Here is a 16,023-nt window from a genome sequence, read left to right as displayed (position 1 = left end):
AGATCATTAGATAGGTCAGCATAGAATTTCTAACCCTATGCTTATATACTCATAATGAAAAATTAGAAGATAAAACTTTGACACTGATACCCTTTATAGTAACATTAAAAAGCATGTAAAACTAAGAATAAATGTAATTTTTAAATTACATTTAAAATTTAAACAGCATATTACAAAGCACTACTGAAAGAAGATACAGAATATTACAAAGATACTAAAAGAAGTTAAAGTAGATCTAAATAAATGGAGAAATACTTTTCATGGACTTAAAAATTCAATATCATAAAGATGAAAATTCTTCTCAAACTACTATATATTCAATGCAATCGCAATTAAGATTCCTAAAAGATTCATGTATATAATTATGTATGTGAAAACTGACAAGCTGATTTAAAATTTTTAAAGGAAAATAAAAAAGAAAGAATATTCAAAATTATTGTGAAGGATGAAGTTTTAGTATTTATACTACTGATTATGATAACTTCTATTATAAAGTTATATGAATTCATGCAGTTTTGTACTGACACTAAAATAGACAAAACCAATGGAACAGAAAAGAAGTAAATCAAATATATTCAGCCTTTGATAACAAAGATGTCATTACAGTGCTTTGGGGAAGGGACGATTTCTTTTTCCTTTTAAATGGTGATGTGTCAAATAAATACTGATATTAAAAAATGACTCCTACCTCACCACACACACACACAAGCGCACACATAGAGAGAGAGAGAGACAGAGAGACAGAGAGAAACAGAGAGAGAGATGCATACACTTGATTCAAGATAGACTGTATTTCTAAATATGAAAGGTAAAAGAAAGCTTCTAAACCTAACATAGGAAAATATCTATGACCCTAGGGTAGTGAGAACTTCTTAAAGACCAAAGAAGGCCAAACAAAACACAAATCATACAGGAAATGATTTGTAAATTATTTGTAAGTTTGAAAATTATTAAACAGTATGAAGGAGACATTGTTAAGAAAGTGAAAAGGCAAGCTATGAAACAGAAGAAGATATTTGAAGTACATATGTCTGGGGGGGAAAAACCTGTACCCATGTTAAATAACTCTACAAATCAATTTTTTTGAAAAAGACAACAGAATGCTGCAAAAAAGGGATGGGGAAATACCTGAAAAAAATGTTTTATAAAAAGAGGATATCCAAATGACCAATACCAACATGAAAAAGTAATCAACACTATCAGTCATAAGGGATGTACAAATTATTACCAGGAAATGTTTACCAGAATAGGTATAATTAGAAATATGAAAAACATCAAGTTTGGGAAGGATGTGGAGTGACTAAAACCCTAAGCACTGCTGGTTAGAAACAGGTTCAACCAATCTGAAAATTTATTTGGTGGTATTTACCAGAACCACATGATCTGTGACCCAGAAATCCAGCAATTAATTCAACAGCATTCTCTCTCACGCACACACAAAGACACACATGCATGTATATATGCATGTATGTATATGAGTGTATCCATAACACATATTCATCAAATACATATTCACCAAAACATACATATATTTACCAAAAGTCATGTACAAGTGTGTTCAAAGCATTATTCATAAGAGCTCCAAACTGGAAACAACCCAAATTTACATCAACCATAGAAAAAATATGTTTTGCTATACTTATACAATGATATATATTGTGAAAATTAATAAATCACTGCTACGACAAAAACATGGATAAGTGTCACAAATACGTAAGTGAAAGAAGGCAGTCACAAAGGAAAACATGATGTAGTATTCCACATTTTAAATCTAGTAATGATTGGGTACAGGGAGGAGGGAAGCTTCTGGGGTTTCAATAATATTCTATTTCTTGGTATGGGTGAAAATTCACATGAGTGTTCACTTTATCAAATTCATTGGCCTATAAATTAGGATTTGAATACTTTTGAAATGTATGGTATACTTCAATTAAATTTTTTCTTGAAAATAGTACTACTGTAACATAGTTTCTCAATTCTACTACACAGAATATTATAAAGTAAATTACAACAAAAAACAATCATAACCAAAACCAAAAAAGTTTCCTTCTGCCAACTCTACCTCCACTATGGCTCTCACTGTTATTGTCACAGAAATCACTGGGAAAAAACATTTGAAGATTTTTAGGTCACTGATGCCTTTGAGTACAATAAAGATTAAAGATAAGAAGTCACTAACATGTTTATTTCTCATGCTAAACTTGTGTGAGTAACAGAACAAGAAGGTTATGGTGGCTTATACCTGTAATCCCAGAACTCTGGAAGGCTGAGGTGGGTGGATTGCTTGAACCCAGGAGTTCAAGACCAGCCCGGGCAACATGGCAAAAACCCGTCTCTACCAAAAATACGAAAATTAGCCAGGCAGGGCGGCACACACCTGTAGTCCCAGCTACTCAGGAGGCTAAGTTGGGAGGATCGCCTGAATCCAGGAGGCAGAAGTTGCAGGGAGTCATGATCGCACCACTGCACTCCAGCCTGGGGAACAGAGCGAGACCCTGTCTCAAAACAACAACAACAACAAAAACCAAAAAACAAGAAAGGTAAATCTAATTATAAAGAATCGGCCGGGCGCGGTGGCTCAAGCCTGTAATCCCAGCACTTTGGGAGGCCGAGACGGGCGGATCACGAGGTCAGGAGATCGAGACCATCCTGGCTAAAACGGTGAAACCCCGTCTCTACTAAAAAAAATACAAAAAACTAGCTGGGCGAGGTGGCGGGCACCTGTAGTCCTAGCTACTCGGGAGGCTGAGGCAGGAGAATGGCGTAAACCCAGGAGGCGGAGCTTGCAGTGAGCTGAGATCCGGCCACAGCACTCCAGCCTGGGCCACAGAGCGAGACTCCGTCTCAAAAAACAAAAACAAAAACAAAAAGAATCAAGAAATTGTTGGGTCAAAGATTCTAAAGGTATTTAAAGAATAGGTTCTTATATATTAAACCGGGTTGTGCATGTAACCCAGTTTGACATTTTTTATGTTGTTACATACTTCATATAACTTCATGTTAATACTTAAATATTAATATGCAGACCACAACATTCAAACATGTTGTATTCTAAAAGCTGAACTACATTAAATTTAAGTTCTCTATATCTTGACTGTAAGTAACTATAACATAGTAAGAACAGAAAAAGAACATTTTCTCCTTTTTCTTTCTTCCTGTCTCAGGTTTTACCCAAGACACATTAAAATTACCTGCCTGGGCACCAAAGTCAACTGATTTGACCACACATACTGTAAATCACAGGCCAGTTCACTTTAGTAGGTGAGCGATGAGAAAGGGAAAGAGAAAGTAGGGTCAAAGAGAAAACTGAAAGTGAAGGGAAAAGGGGTACACATTTTTTAAATAAATGAGAAGACATATTATTATACATGTAAAAGATAAGAATACAAAGACTCCTGGGAAAGCAGGAGGGATTGGGATCCAAAGTAATAGTGGAGGGGTTGGCCTTGCAGAGAAAGATGTACAATGTGATATCTACAACATGTACCAACATTTTTCTAACTTCTTCCATCAAAGGGTGGAATCTAATTCAATTTCCCTTGATACAGACTCATTAAAGTGACTCACTTAATGAACAGAATACAGCTGAAGTGACACTGCTTGACTTTGGAGGCTAGGTCATAAAAGGTGATACAGCTTATACCTGGCTCTCTCCCTCTTTCTTGGAACTTAGCCACATGATATGAAGGCCCAAGCCACATGTAGAGGTCATGTGTAGGTGCTCCAGCTGACAGTCCTAAGTAAGGTACAAATTACCTGTACGGCCAGCATCAACAGGGAAATATGTAAATGAGCAAGGCTTTATGTGTTTCTAGTCCCCAGCTTTTGAGCTAAGATAGTTGATGTCATATAGAGCGCATAGCTGAGCTCTGCCCAAATTACTTACTTTCAGAAGTAAAATAAATGTTGTCACTCTTTAAGTTGCTAAATTTAGGAGTCCTGTGTGATGTAACAATAGATAAATATAACAGACAACTCCTCTATTATAATAGAGTAAGACGGTCAAGTTAAAATACAGTAGGTGTGAATATTTAATAGGAAGAAGTTAAAGGGGTTCCTGTCTGATAGCTTTTCTTTTCCTGGTAAAATATGATGTAATATCATGACTTAGAAACAGATAATGGAGAAGTCAGAGGTATAAAGAGAGAAATGAAATAGAACTTGTGAAGAATGAGAGACAGAGTTGATCAGAGAAATGTGATAAAACTGTAAAGTCATGTTGACAGCCCATTTGAGGTTGATGATAGTAAATTTCTAGTGTTCTTCTGTGTGGCTTTCTCTAGCAGTGCTTGGCTCTTGGCTGAAAGCACTGAGAAAGCACATAGCTGAGTTTATCATGAGTTACTTTTTTGTTAGAGAGATTTGATAAAAAGGCAGATGTGCAAAGGAATTTTGGGACCAAGTAATCTAAAATGGTTAAGAAGAAAAAATGAAAATGAGAGGACTGATGGATAAATGGATGAGAAGTTCTGATGAAGAATGATCATAATGGGAATATTTAAAAAGCAAGCAAAAAGGAGAGGAAATTGTGATCAAAGAATCACACACCTACATTGGTGATTCTTGAGCAGTTAATGAATATGACATGGTCCTTGGCGAAACTAGACATCTGAAATGAACAAAAAGGGAATAGGAGATAACATGGTCAAAGAACAGAGGTGCAGTGATATTAAATGAGTCGTTAACATAGAATTCAAAACCACCCAGAATGAATGCAGAGCTGAGAGTGTAGAGGAACATTGTGAGCCAGATGCCAAAGTATTTGATGAATAAGAAGTAAGCAAGAGACTGGTAAATGACAGCAACAAGGATGAGAAACACATTGGCACAGTTGAATGATATATGCCTTGAATAACAAATTTTTCAAAAGGTTGGGAGCATAATACTCTAGTTTTCCCTAGTCCAGTGTCTTCTTCCTACCTGCCTGAGACCAATCTCCCCATACCAACTGTGATATAATTTTGATATATAAATGTCAAAGAAGCTACTACATAATAAAAAAAAGGCAGGGAAAGAGGTACCCTCTTATCACATTAATCAACTATTATCCCCAAACAGTCAATACATTACTGACACAGTTCCTGCCAATGAAGGAAAGGGAGGAGGATGTATGCTTCTACAAGAGGTTTGAATTTTTGATCCACTTAACTATCCATGATTTTAGCTCCCACCATGACATGAGCCAAGAACTGTACCACATTCCAGAGATTAAAAAACTAAACAACATAGACACTGCTTTGCCAGATCACACTGTAGTGGGGATAGGAGTTGAAAAAGCAATGTAGTACAAGTGCTACAATTACAGATGTAAATATCTCCAAAATGGACTCAAAGCAAGTTCCCATTTCAGTTAGTTTCAGTCTATTTCCCAAGATGATCTCAGAAATTCTATACCACTCCTATATAAATTCCTATGCTGCATTTTCACACTAGTATTAATCTCAGGTACCTATGTATCACTGTATGCCTTACTATAAATATCTGTATCTGCCTACCAGTTTAAGGACAGGAACCAAGTCTTATTTTTATTTGCATCTACAGACTAGTATAATGCCTGGTTTGAAGTAGGTACTCAGTAAGTACTGATTAAGAATGAATGAAAGACAAACAAGGGAATGCTTTGCCTGTCATTCTATGAATTGAACTATGGCTTATTCATGACCTCAAGACTACAGCCTAAAGTGAGGCTCATATTCTTCCACAGTTTAACCTGTCATGGCTCCTACTCAGAGGGAGTTGAGCTAAGATTGAAAGAGCTAAGTTACCAGTACAGCTAGCTCCTGTAAAAGAAATAATTAATACCTATACCAACATGCTCTCTGAAGTTTGTGGCTCACATACAACAATGGCCTGCTGATGCTATATGGTCATCTACTTAAGAAGAATACAGTATAGAAATGGAATATTCATTTTACTAAACAGGACTCTAAACTAATAAGATCACAAGTACAGTCTCTTTAATTTTCTAAGGACAAGTCCAGATTGAGAAAACAGGCTTGTCACAGACCTAATGGTTTGGATTGCACAGCTGTCTTACAACAAAACAAGTTTAAGATGTCCCTGAAAAATTAACCTATGAATAGAAGACAACAGTGAATATAACATTAAACTGTGGTCAGAGAGCCTGGGACTTTATACCTTGTTACACCAGGCCAGATAAAAAAATATGGCATCTACATTGGATTTTCTAAGGCAGAACTAATTTCAATTATGCTAGTGTATCAATTTAACTGGTGCATTTCTCTCTTATAAGAATATCAAATTTGATTCGGAAAATTTTCTGCATAGATACATAGCATTACTGAATCTAATTCACATTACAAAAAAATACGTCCTATAATCCACTTCCTACAACATTCTCGTAATTGTGCTTTTACTTGTCTAAATCTTTTACTAGACTATGAGCTACATGAAGACAACTCTTTACTCCCTATTTCACTGGTTAGGGAATAAAAATAAACTAAATGAATACATTAATTATAGCAGATTAAAATAAAGAAATCCACTAAAAGCATTTTAAGTTATACTACCATATCAGGGGAAAAAATTTATCTCCATAATAGTAGTAAACCTTAGTATTAGCAAGAAAGAGACTTATGTTATAAATACTGATGATTCTTTTGGAAAGTGCTGGGGGCTGGAGAGATTATAAAACCTATAAAGAGTAAAAAAACAAGCCTCGGTGGTACACACCTGCAGTCCCAGCTACGCAGGAGGACTGCCTGAGCCCAGGAGTTTGAGTCCAGCCTGGGCAACACAGTAAAACTCTGTTTCAAAATAAATAAATAAAAATTTAAAAATGTTTTAAAGAGTAAAAAAGCATTAAAATTTTCTTGCTTTTGAAATTGCTAAAAATACTACCTACATTTGTAAACACATATGTTTCACCTTTAAACATAAATGACTAATCAGTTAAATATATTTATTGTCTAAGCTCAGTTTATATCAAGGTTTTACGACAATTCATTTTACTTGTTCTACAACTAGCTTTTGTAAGTTTGGAAGAATAGTCCATGGGTTCTAGGGTTTCAAGTTTAGGTGAGCAATCCCAGATTTTCTGTCTATGCTACTTGATTTTACACACTTTAATCATGTAACCTTAATTTTTCTAGATTAAATGAAATATATATATATAGTTATTCACACACAATAGACTTTCCATGCTCTTACTCCTGTTAGCTGCCCCTGATCTAAAGTTTCTCTGGTTCTGCTATACACAGAACACCACATCTATACATAGTACGCTAATGATTTCACATAAGAGTAGAATGCTTCATGTTTTATTTCCAAGACTCTGCCCTGATGGTGAACATTTTGATGGTTCCTTTACTTGTAGCAGGACATGAAAATATCTTCAAAGATAGTACAGTGATTCATAAATTTGTCTTTTTAGGTGTAGACCCTTGCTTTATTGGTCTGATTTGTTCACAGTTAAGCCCCCTGCTCAGAGGACCAACAGGCCAGCTAAGGAGTGAAGGAGGTGCCTCGAGCCTTCCAGAATCAAGGCTCTACAGGGTTCCCCAGTCCATCGCTCATTTTCTGGCCCCCTGCCTGGGAGGCTAGCTGGGAGGGGGTTCCCTGGGGAATGGGGATGGGTGACTACACAGGATTTCAGTGTGGGACCCAGGGTCTGCTCTTCACAGTAGGAGGTGGAAGGGATGACTAAGTTCTTTATTACAGACCTACAAAAAATGAGAGAATTATGTATTATTCTCACTAGTTTGGGCTTCTTTTTTCTTTTTCTTTTTACAAAACAGCAGCAGGAAAGAGAAATGCAGGTGGCAGATGAGCCAGGCACGAGGCTTCAGATCGGAAGGGACCAGAGATGAGGACCAAGGTGTGGCTGCCTGAACAGGAGTGCTGTGGGCTGGCCTGGGCTCTCTCTATGCATCCTGAGAGAACTGCCATAGGCCCTAGTGGGAGGGGATGAAAGGCATGTGGGAGGGAAGAAGGCAGTCCCTGGATCAGCAGCAGCACCATCCTCTGATGCTGTCTGCCACCATCTTGGGCAGTCCGCCAGCTCGGAAGCACTCACTGCTGGAGCCTGGGCTCTAAGCATGGACCCCAGAGGCCAGACAGGAGAGAGGTGGCAGGAAGAGTTCTATTGGTGTTACACGGGGGCAAGGGAACCAGGACTCGTCCTTGCTTGTCAGCCCATCAGCTTCTTCAGGCAGGCCTCCAGCTGATCCTCATCTTTGATGCCCACAAACTTGTCCACCACATCCCCATTCTTCATGGCCAGCACAGTGGGCACCGCCAACACCTCATACTCAGTGGTGAGGTCTGTGTAGTCATCAATATCCACCTTGGCCATAAGTACTTTCCTATGCTGCTTGGCCACCATCTTCTCTAACCTTGGCCCCAGTATCTTGCAGCGTCCACACCACTGTGTGTGGAAATCCACAACCATGGGCGTCTCACTGTTGACCAACTGGTCTTGAAAGTCACGTCCATCCTGGATATTAACGGTCATCGAGGAGATCCTGGTGGTGTATATTATCCGATCTGAGTTGAGTGTTACAGCCAGGCCACCAGGACTGCATTGTGGGGTCTGCAGGACTCCGTAAGTGAGAGGTGGCCACCGATCCTGAGAGGGCTTCCTGGAGATGACTGAGACCAGGAACCTCCTCAGGAAAAGTCACTGAGACATTTCCCTGCAGTGCGAGCAGAGGGATACACAGCCCAGCCCTCCCTGCCTGTCAAGGGCACTCCTGTCCATTACTATCATTCCTTAAATGTAAATCAAAAGTTTTCGCAAATACATTACCATATATTTATTTGCTCAATTGAGGATCATTTGCCACTTCTCTGCCTCCACATTTTGTGAGCACTTTTTATGATTTATTGCCTAATCTTGTTGCTTCCTAAGTGTTTATTTTTTCCTTTAAATAAATATAATAGAAGCATTGGATTATAAAGCTGGAAGAAGAGATCACAGTGTCATTAGGCCATCCCTCTCAATTTTATACCATAACTTGGAGATATTAAAACATATGTCCAAAATGAGATATTAGAATGTACTAGGAAAAAAAATTAGATTTTTCTTACTCTCAAGTTTATGATTTTACTATTCAATTACATCTGAACTTTTAAACATCTATGTTAAAGGACTCTAGGGGAATAAAACCGACATTTACTTAGTACATAATAGATGTTGGTGCTATATTTTACATGTTCTTTCCACTACCCTGTATAACTACAAAACTGAATAGCTTAGAGGACGCACACTTAAATTATAAAAGTAATATTTTATGATTTTAAATTACTTTGTTTCTTTAAAAGTTACACTGTTCTCATCAGTGCTTTGGCTTTCCTCTTTTTAAAACAAAAAGGTTAAACTTTTAGTATATAAAATTCTTAATTTATGTAAGTTATGCCAGATGTTATAGTTTCTATAGTTTCTAAACAGTTGTCTTTGAAAAGAATAAAATGAGGATAAAATGTGGAAAAGGTCCCTTGACCATCCAAGGTCATTTTCCCCCATGGCTGGGAGATAAAAGACAATTCACACATAGAATAACCAATCAGCTATCATTTATCAGAAATGACATAGGTATCCCAAATTCAGTATGTCCCAACCCCAACCCCCAATGTACTCCTGCCCTCTGTATTCATTTCCTGACTCTATTACCGGCGTTACAACCCATCTACCACGACACTGAAGCTAAAAATGTAACGTTTCATCCCCAATTCTCCTTTTCCTCATTTCCCACATGCAATCAGTAAAATACATTCTGCTCAATTTTTCAGATTTCTCCCATTTCAGATCCTTTTCTCCATCCCTACCTTTACCACCTTGGTTCAGACCCTCAATAGCCCTCACCCAAATTATCATGAGTCTTATAACTGATCTTGCCTCTTCCACTTGCTCCATAATGATTTATCTTCACATCACCACCAAAGTAACCTCTTTTAAACCCAAATTGTATCATGTTTCTCTCTTATTTCCAAGTGCACAACGGCTCCCTGTTGTCTGAAAGATAAAATTCAAACTTTCTCCATTATGTGGTCCTCTGTCCATTTCTTCAGTTTCATCTATCATTATACAATATCCCCTTTTCCTGTCACCAACCCCACATTCCATCATTTAATCATAATGGGCAACTTACTTCCTTCTCCTGAATATGTTACATGGCTTTACTTCTCTGCATCTTCACTTATCAATGCTCTGTCTACTCACAACACCCTTCCTCCTATAATCCATGTGATGAACATTTATCATTTTCAATGCTCAACTCAGGGCTCAACTCCTCTTTGAAGTCCTTTTTGAACCTCTTCCTCCCCATCCCAGTGGAAATGACCTTTCTTTCCCTTGGTTCCCAGCTGAACTTTAATGAAAGGATTTGTGACAGGTTTCATGTGTTTGTTGACATGTCTATCTTTCCCCCTCTGGAATATGGGCACCCTAAGCAGGTACTGCGGCCTATTCAATCTTCATTCCCATAGTCTTGTGTAGAGTCTGTCACATTTTAGGAGCTTGATTATGTGTACTGAATAAAGGAATGAATGAAGCAATGAACAAAGAACTATATAGGACATTCTTGAAGGAATACATTTAAAAGTAAGATTAAATACTCAAAATAATGAGATACTGACCTAAGTACATTTACCTTTTATAAATTTCACACTTTTCTATTTAACACAATGTTTTTCATTAAAAATTTAGGATTTATTAATCTAAGGAAATTTGATCACCCATGTATACAAACATTTATCACCAAGATATATAACTTCATAAGTTGTACTAATTTTTAAAAATTAATTTAATGGAATGTCAAAATGAATTATGGTCAACTACTAATTATCTGACAGGATCTTAATAGCTATCCTGGCTTACCTAGCACCTTCTCACGTGCTGCTTCTGTCACTCAGCCATGGCTTACTTTTCTAAGCTGGCTTTCATGCCTCTAATTATCCTACTGCTGGCAATGAAAAAGCAACAATCTGTCTACAGTCTAAGTGAAGGACACTGAGGAGGAGAATAGGAAAAATGGTTCCTGAACATGAGATAATTTGATACAGTGGACAATCCGCACAAACAGATTCACAAAATCATGGAACTGGATGAGATCATATGTATTTATCATCAAAACTGCATAACTGATTGTTTTGACTTTTTTCATCTTACACCCAAGAAAGATTTCCCAGGTACCTCTGCATTCTACTGAATTGGAACAAATATCTGCTACTGATTTTCCTTTGATAATTGAAAGGTGCAAAGACCTAAGTAAGATATAAGAAATCACTACATTGCTCATCAACATTTAAATCTACAAAAATTTTTCAATAAAAGAATATTCACTGAGATTGAGTATTAAAAATCACAAAATTTTAATTCTAATACAGCCCCAAAAAGAATTTAACTTTGTAGTTAATAAATTACACACAAATTATTGAACTATAATAATTTGTTCACTAAGTTTATAAATACTTATTCTGAGGAAATGCTGAGGAAATAAGTTAATTCTTAAATGAGAAAAAATAAATTCAGCATTCCATTAATCTACACACACTTGTAAGGATCCACAAATAACCAAGATGACAGAAAGATGGGTTGGCATTTTTATTAAATGCAAAAACAGCTATGTTCTAAACCTGTGCTGTCCAATTTACCAAACACTAATTAGCCACATGTAAGTTAAAGATTCAGTTTCTCAGTGGTACTATTCACATTTCCAGTGCTCAATAGACATGTGGCTAGTTGCTACTATGGTGGACAGCATAGGTGGAGATCACTTCCATTATCACAGAATGTTTGACTGGACAGTGCTACTCTGAAATGAGAATTTGCCAATACTTTTAAAATGATAATACAAGTTCAAATAATAATTTTTTGATTGACTATTCGGCAAGAAGGGAAAAGTATACATTTACAAATGGGAAAAAAATAAATATAAGTACTGCGGTAATGAAGCCTTTAAGTAAATAAAATTAGTTTTATGTGGTTTAATTTGAAATTCTACTATATTGAATCTGAAAAGATGATGATAAAACTGAATCCAGAGAATGGTACAAGAAAAAAATAATCTTTTTCACTTAAGATTTTAATATACCAAATAAAAGTCATGTTTGAAAAGTGAAACATGCTATAATTGTCTAAGCTATTCTGTGTCTTAGCATTGGCTATTCTACTGGATAGAGAGGCTGTTCAGCAAAGTGGTTAGAATTTCAGGTTCTGGGCTTACGGTTGCCTCAATTTAAATGTTGCTTCTTGACTTACTAGCTATGCAACCTTAAGCAAGTCACTTAGGCTCTCGGAGCCTTTGTTTCCTCATCCATAAATGAAGGAATAACTCAAGTACTTTACAGTTAAAAAGATTAAGTAAAAGTTTATACATGGAAAGCATTAGATAACCCAGCACATATTAGTCCTCAAAAAATTTTTGTTGAACCTAGTCTACTGGTGGCTTTCTATGATTAATTCCTATTGACTTTCAAATCCATAGGACAGAGAGATACTCTGGAAAACATTCAAAGATCATATGTGAACACTAGGTCACATGGTAACTTAATGACTTGCAGTCATGAAAGAATCTACATTCAAATCTCTACCAACACTGTTCACCCATGGGCCTCAACATTTTCGCAATGAATGTATAACACAAAGCCCAATAGGCAACTTGGAGGTATAGTATTTTTTAAAAATGAAATAAATAAAAACCCCTCCCAGGTTAAAAGAAGTAGCGTGCTTTTTTGGTGTGTTGGTGACTGGGGCTGGTGTAAAAGGTAAAAGACTGGATAAGTAAAACAAACTTAACTGACGAGTTTAAACCTTCTCTGAGAATTTTATCATATTTCTAAAATTTGTTTCTCTGTATTAGCTGATGTTTAAATAACTACATCCAAATTTTAAAAGGGATATATCTTCAAGAGTAATTTTAAAAACACACACTATCATATACTATTATGTATATAATAGCGCCAGTTATTCTTTCATTAAGTTTTGAGATACATCAATACAATTTCCTAATGCACTACAGCAGAACAACAGGTACCTAAGTTAATGTTATCTCCAAAACCTGTGGAGATGAAGATGGAATCTCACTTAGCCTTTAGGTCTTACCCCAGAAAATGTTAATTCTAATACAGGGACCAGTTTCAGTAGAGTATAATATAGGCACCAGATAGTCAAAGTTAACCAAGACCCTTCTAAATTATCTTTATGCCTAACTTCAACTTCATTCTTCTGGAATATTTTTAGAACTAAGCTCTGGAATCACCTGCCTTTCTGAAGCTTGGTGCTAACTGAACCTGAAATTTTAACTGACTTGATATTTTTAATCAACTTTTCAAATCAAACATTTTCATACAGCAATTTTCAGAGTTCTAATTCCACTTTCCATAATGTTAGCACTTGTATTTTTGCCTTTCAGGTAACTCTTATATATATGAGTTACCCATTAGACAGTAACATGTTTTAGCTTTACTTATAGTCTCTAATTGAAACTAAAACATTTGGTGAATATTTTGAAAATAAATGTATTAATTGATTATTTAGTGATGCTGAATGGAGTGCAGGCATCAGACTCTATTCCTTACTCGGTTATTACTAACAGTATGATCTCAACTCCAGCTTCTTCAGAGATCAGGATCTTTGAAAAGGAATGATTGTACAGGCTGATCTGTAACATCATATATTTCTAAAAGTTTTGAAAAACAAGTTTTCAAGAATAATTCTTTAAAAAAATACACAGAACAGTTAGGTATGTAATGATAAGAGTTCTTTCATTAAGTTTAAAATACAATTTCTTTGTTTACTACAGAACAGCAACATATACCTGATAACATTGCTCCAAATGAAATTACAAACATTAATCAACACATGACATTTCAAATAATTTTCCCTATGACACATAACATGCTATTTTTTTTTTTTTGGTCACTTCACAACAGCTTTTTAAACTATTATAATGACCTTGTTTCCATAAACAAAGTTACACAAAAAGCTGACTAATATACTTAAGTACTAGACTGTCATTAACACTTAAAACATAGGAAAGAATTTATTCATGGAAATAATTTAAATATGTTCAGATAAACATTTGAAGTTTCCATTTTGTTTTCAGTAAATATTCTGAGGTTATTTCACAGCTATGAGTTGCAAATTAATACTGTCTAAGGGAGAATTGTTTTGGTAACTTAATAAAAAATATACAGGTCACAGGAGAGTCTACTATCATTATCCAAAATATAAACATTATACAGGTCAGCACTTGCTAATGAAAACTACTAATAGGATCATTCTCCAAACACTCTTTTGTAACACAATTAGCACGTTTTAAGTTAACACAGTTTTAAATTAACACGAAAAATGACAACATATAAGGTACAAATAATTCTTTATGCTTTTTACATTTTTTATACTTCCTGTACAGTTAGTTACTATATTTCTGCAATTTAAAAAAGATAACAAAGGCCGGGCACGTTGGCTCACGCCTGTAATCCCAGCACTTTGGGAGGCCAAGGTGGGTGGATTACCTGAGGTCAGGAGTTCGAGACCAGCCTGGCCAACATGGTGAAACTCCGTCTCTACTAAAAATACAAAAATTAGCCGGGTGTGGTGGTGGACGCCTGTAATCCCAGCTACTCGGGAGGCTGAGGCAGGAGAATCGCTTGAACCCAGGAAGCGGAGGTTGCAGTGAGCCAAGATTGCACTATTGCACCCCAGCCTGGGCGACAAGAACGAAACTCCATCTCAAAAATAAATAAATAAAATAAAATAACATACATTCTACCTCTACAATGGTTTCTTTAGATCTCTGTATGACATACTGTGTGTTCTTAAATAGTTTATATAATAGCTCATCAAACTTTTCTGGAGCTCCCGAAAATTGATACCAAAACCTTACTGATGAAACATAAACCATATAATCTGATCTATTTATGTTAAACCAAATGAAAGACTAAATCCTTCTAAATGAATTCTACTTTACTAATACAGAAAAAAAAGCTATTTCCTTCATGCTAAATTACAAAATTAGCCTAATTATTATGTTACAACCATGAAAACATTACAAGTAATATTTACACAAACTAAAATTATCAGGCCCACTTTAAGTGCTAACATGTCATTCACTACTGGTGATGTAACAAATATCATCTGTTATTCGGCCATTCTGAATTATAAAAATATATAAACTTTACAAAGGCAAACCAAGTTTTATTTCACGACCATTCTGACTGACACATATATACACACATATATATGCATGTGTATACATGCATACACAAACACACAGACACACACACACACCTCACAGCCATACAGAAATTCCATTTTCATGATTTTTTACTTTTTGATGTAAAGTGTGGAGTACCCGCACCTTCAGCTCTCAGAAGAAATTAACCGTGTTCTGGAAGCACTTCCACTCCGAATGACCTTTAAGTTTTACAGGCATTGTAGCAGATCCTAGAATGTCTAGAGAAAAGGCAAACCTGCCTGGCTTTTTTCTCTAATGGATAAAGTTGCTGTTTGGTCTCATTATGTTTTCCATTCCTAATCTGAAGAGATGAAGGATCTCTAAGGCAGAGTTGTTCACTCAGGATTAGCCTCACTTGCGTAGAGCCAGACTAGCAGCCCCCGCCTTGTGATAAGGTTGGGTTGGACCCAAGTGATGGAGGGAGAAGAGCCAACCTTACCCACAGCACCACTACCTGTAGCTCCCAAAGAGTCGGCGAGAGGGGAAAGCAGGGGTGGGATGGCACTGGGGACTTCTTTCCTCGGACCATATTTGGGGAAGTGTTCCAGAATGTGTGCAAGTCCTCCTCGCTAGAGTGAAAAAGGGAATCCCAGGGAACGCTCTTCCCAGGATCCCCACATCCGGCCCTTCGCACTCAGCCCTCAACGCGGAGCTGGGGGGTCGGAATGGAGGAGGAAGGCAGCTGGTCCCCCGGCCCCCCAGAACGACTCCCGGCGGCCGCTGCTAGGCCTGGCCCGTGCCCGCGGCCTCAGGAGCTGCGACCCGGAGGGGCCTCGGTGCCCCGCGCCGGCCCGCCCAGCGGATACCCAGACCCGGCCTTCAA

General features: G+C 36.9%; 1 protein-coding gene and 1 pseudogene across 3 annotated transcripts in view; both read right to left on the bottom strand.

Moving 5' to 3' along the window:
* Positions 1-16,023, bottom strand: part of PRKACB (protein kinase cAMP-activated catalytic subunit beta) — a 166,308-nt gene that overhangs the window by 149,902 nt on the left and 383 nt on the right. The gene's annotated exons all lie outside the window — the stretch shown is intronic.
* LOC101015016 lies at positions 7,744-16,021 on the bottom strand (annotated as a pseudogene). Its single transcript, XR_642588.4, has one exon. The product of XR_642588.4 is annotated as a thioredoxin, mitochondrial pseudogene (transcript).

The sequence above is a fragment of the Papio anubis genome, chromosome 1 (assembly GCF_008728515.1).
Source record: "Papio anubis isolate 15944 chromosome 1, Panubis1.0, whole genome shotgun sequence".
NCBI lineage: Eukaryota > Metazoa > Chordata > Mammalia > Primates > Cercopithecidae > Papio > Papio anubis.
The sequence above is the reverse complement of the archived record's forward strand: the minus strand, read 5'-3'. Positions and strand labels throughout refer to the sequence as shown.